Source organism: Tupaia chinensis, unplaced genomic scaffold (genome assembly GCF_000334495.1).
Source record: "Tupaia chinensis unplaced genomic scaffold, TupChi_1.0 Scaffold000709_1, whole genome shotgun sequence".
Lineage (NCBI taxonomy): Eukaryota > Metazoa > Chordata > Mammalia > Scandentia > Tupaiidae > Tupaia > Tupaia belangeri.
The window spans coordinates 418,483-423,425 of NW_006160232.1; positions in this window are offsets into that span (position 1 = coordinate 418,483).

Sequence of the window (4,943 nt, forward strand, 5' to 3'; positions counted from 1 at the left end):
TGCGTGCCGGGGGCGTGAGCCCCCAGGGCCGTCGTCCGGCGGCGGGCGCAGCAGCCAGCAATAAATCTTATATATCCATCCACTTTCTATCAAATGCCAGGGTCTTGTTTTTTATGGCAGAGTAGTATCCCATAGTGTATATGTTCACATTTTTTCAATCCATTCACCTGTTCATGGACATTTGGGTTGGTTCTATGCCTTAGCAATTGTGAATAATGCCACAATAAACATAATGTGCAAGTACTTTTCTGAGAATTTTCTTATCCTTTGAGTAAATAGAGACTCAGGAGTTGAATGCTAGACCATATTGTAGTTCTATTTGTAGATCTTTGAGGAACCTCTACATTCATTTCCACGGTGACTGTTCTCATTTTCATTCCCACCAACAGTATAGGAGAGTTCCCTTTTCACCACAGCCTCGCTAGCACTTACCATTTGTTGTATTTTAAATCTTAACCATTCTGACCGGGGTTAGGTAGTATCTCAGTATGGTTTTTGAGTCTCATCTCCCTTATGATGACAGATGTTGAGCATTTTTTCATATGCTTTTTAGCTATCCATATGTCTTCTTTAGAGAGTTGTTTGTTCAGTTCATTTTCCCATCTTTTAATTGAGATATTTTTTCTGATAATCACTTGAGTTCCCTATGTATTCTGGTTATCCATCCCTTATCTGAGGCATAGTTTACAAAACTATTCTCCCATTTCAAGGATTGTCAATTCACCCTAGTGACCGTGTCTTTGCTGTGTGAAAACTTCTTAATCTGATGTTATCCCACATGTCTATTTTTGGGATTACTGCCTGTGCTTTTTTGGGGGGAAGAAGGGGGTCTTATTTAAGAAGTCTTTGCCTACTCTGATATGGAGTTTTCCCAGTGTTTTTCACCAGTAGTTTTATAGTTTGAGATCTTAGGTTTAGATATTTGATCCACTTTGAGTTGATTTTTGTTAATGGTGAGAGATAGGGGTCTAGATTCATCTTTCTGCAAGTGGATACCCAGTTTTTTCATCACCATTTGCTAAAAAGGATTTCTTTTTCCACTGGATTGACTGGTGTCTTTTGTCAAAACTCAGTTTGCTGTATGTTGGGGGTTTATATGGGGGATTTCTATTTCTGTTCCATTGGTCCACATATCTGTTTTTGTACCAATACCATGCTGTTTTGATTATTGCAGCCTTGTAATATATTTCGGGGTCACAAGTGAGATGCCTCCTACCTCACTGTTCTTGCACAGGATTGCTTTGGCAATATGGGGTCTTTTATGATTCCAGACAAATTCTGTAAGTTTCTATATAAAATGTCTGTGGTAATTTGATTGAGATTTTGTTAAATATGTAGGTTAATTTGAGTAGAATTACCATTTTGATTATATTGATTCTTTCAATCCAGAAACATGGGATGTCCTTCCACTTTTTAGCGTCATTTTTTATTTCATTTTTTAGGTTTTCAGTTTTCCTTATAAGCATTTGACTTCTTTGGTTAGATTTATTCCTAGGTATCTTATACTTTTTGTGATTATGGTAAATGGGATTACTTTCTTCAGTTCCACCTCAGTTTGCTTGTTGTTTGTACATATAATTGCTATAGATTTGTATCCTGACACTTCACTGTATTCATTTATCAATTCCAGGAGGGCTTTTTTTTTTTTTTTTTTTTTTGTCTGTTTGTTTGTTTTTCAAAGGAGAAGACTTTCGGATCTTCTATATATATAATCACGTCATTTGCAAATGGAAATTATTTCACCTCTTCTTTCAAAAAATATTTCAGTGCCTTTCATTTTATTCTCTTTTCTGATTGCATTGGCTAGGACTTCCAGCACTATATTGAAAAGGAATGGAGAAAGTGGACAATCTTGTCTTGTGCCAATTTTTAGTAAAAAAGCGTTCAGCTTTTTCACATTCACTATGATGTTAGCTATGGGGTTTTCATAGATGGCTTTTACTGTATTGAGAAATGTCCTTTCTATGCTAATTTTGCTGAGAGTCTTAATCATGAAGGGATGTTGTATTTTACAAAATTAATTTTCTGCAATTGATATGATTATATGGTTTTTAATGTTTCTTTCTGCTAATATGGTGTATTACATTTATGATTTTGTATATGTTGAACCACCCTTGCATCCCTGGAATGAAGTCAACCTGGCCGTGATGTATAATCCTTTTTATATGTTATTGGATATGATTTGCTAGTATCTTGTTTAGAATATTTGCATTTCTATTCATCAGAGATATGGGCCTTTAGTTTTCTTTTTTGTCATGTCTATTTGGGGAATAAGGGTGATACAGGCAGGCATCATATAATGAATTTGGGAAGTTTCCTTCTTTTTGCATCTTTAGAAATATTTTTAGTAGAATGGGGATTAACTCTTTTTTATTCTTCATTTTTATATCACATTTAATAACATATATCTTTACAGCGTTTTACATTTCTTTTTTCAGCATGATTACCATGCATATCAGTCAAAACAAAGACATTACTATCCACATCATCTTCATCAAATAGTTTTTCATCATTCATTTTTGGGATTATCTCTTCTTTAAAAGTTTTACAGAGGGACCAACAATTAGCCTAATGACTATATTGCTGGACTCCCATGTAGTCCACCATGGTTCGAGTCCCAGACCCAGTGGCTTAAACTCACACTGGGCATGTGTGTGTGCGTGCCCAAGATCCCAAGAGGAGAATGAAGGAGAAGGGATTGTGGTGTGGACATCTCCCCCTGAGGGGCGATTTCTCACTTTCTCTCTGTCTCTCTCTGTCTTTCTGGCATGCACACATGCCCTATAGCAAACAACTCTCAAAAAAATGTTTTTTAAGTTTTGTAGAATTCAAAAGTGAAACCATCAGGACCTGGACTTTTCTTTGTCAGAAGGTTATTTATTACTGATTCAGTCTCACTGCTTGTTAGTATCTATTCAGGCTTTCTATGTCTTCCTGATCCAAACTTGGTGGAATGTATGTGTCCAGAAAAAGTTTCTGCATAGCAAAGGACATCATAAATACTGTGAATTGGTAACCCTCAGAATGAGAGAGAATTTTTGTTAACTGTGCCTCATATAAGGGACTGATAACCAGAATACACAGGGAACTCAAGTGGCTTACCCAGAAGAAAATGATTAACCCAATTAAAAGATGGAGAAATAAACTGAATAAACAACTCTCTAAGGACGAATGAAAACAGCCAAAAAGCATATGAAAAATGCTCAACATCCCTCATCATAAGGGAGATGCAGATCAAAAGCACAATGGGATATCGCCTAACCCCAGTCAGAATGGTGGAAAAAAGAAAAAGTGCTGGAGGGGATATGGTGAAAGGGGAAGTCTCCTCTTGTTGGAGAAGAATATGGAGGTTCCTCAAAGACCTTCAAATAGAACTGCCATATGGTCCAGCAATTCCACCTGTGGTTGTCTACCCAAAGAACAGGAGAATACTCAGTCAGAAATGTCAGGTAAGACATTTGTGGGTCACAGATATGGTTTATTATCTGTTGATGAGAATGTGTATAGTATTCTCAGCTGGGCTGGGCTGAGGTGTATATCATGCTGGGTAAAATCTCTTTATAATCTAAATGATATATGGCAATTGAATGTATAAATAATAATAATAATAATAATAAGCAAAAAAAAAAGAAATTCAAAGCTGTCTTACACACCATTTCACTGAAGAAGAAATAAAAACTAAATTGTCACAAATCTATAAAATCTGACAAACTGTTATATGCTGCCCTATCAAGTATAAGTGGTACAAGGCATACTAGGGGCTCATATAAAATTTTATAAGTCTACAAATACTATTACTAAATAATAAGTAAAAATTAAGCATATATTTCAAGAAGTGAGAAAATAATTTCAAGAAGAATAAAAGCAAGAATTATTTTTTAATTAATTAATTTAAAACACTTTGGGGACCACTAGATAGCATAATGGTTATGTTGCTGGGCTCCTTTGTAGTCAACCCTAATTTAAGTTCTGGACCTGTGGCTTAAAACATACCAGGCACATGTGCGAGTGTGCCCAAAATCCCAAGAGGAGACTGGCGAAGAGATTGCGATGTAGTCATCCTTCCCAGGGAGGATAGGTATTTCTCACCTGTCTCTCTGTCTCTGACTCTCTGGCAAGCTCACGTGCCCTATAGCAAAAATCTCTCTTAAAAAAATAAACTTAAATGACTAAACTAATAAATCTTAAATCTCATTCTTCGAAGCAAGAGCAATGAAATGAGTAATTTATTTGAAATTTTATTGGGATAATAGTATTGAGAAATAAAGCAAATGAAAAGAATGAAAATATTCCATGGTATGAAGAGAATGTGATAGGACAAGCTTTACTAAGGAAATTTGACCACCAAGTGTTACCACAGAAGAAGGTAAACAATGATTAACATAGAAAGAATAAAGCAGCAAAAATTCAACATTCTCTTCTCCCACAAAAAAAGTTGCAATCCCTGAATCTAAATAATTACTAAGAATTAGGCAATACCAGTGATACTTGAATTGAAAGAGCACATCAGAAAAAAGGAAATGTTACAAAATAAGTTTTATGAACCAAATTAAGAAATACAGCACAAAAAACTACAACCCAATAACACTCACAAATATTACCAAAAAATGCTAAATAAAAAAAAGGAAATGTTACAAAATAAGTTTTATGAACCAAATTAAGAAATACAGCACAAAAAACTACAACCCAATAACACTCACAAATATTACTAAAAAATGCTAAATAAAAATTTCAGCACCAAATAATAATAATGAAAATAATAACAACTCTGCATATCAAAAGCACAATACAACAAATTTAGTTTTACTACAGAAGTACATAAAGGTCAATATTGGAAAATCTATTAAGATAGCAAAATATACTCATTGACTTTTAGAAATACAGCATAAATTTATCTCCATAGATACTTGAAAACATTTGCTAATATTAAGTATTTATGCTTA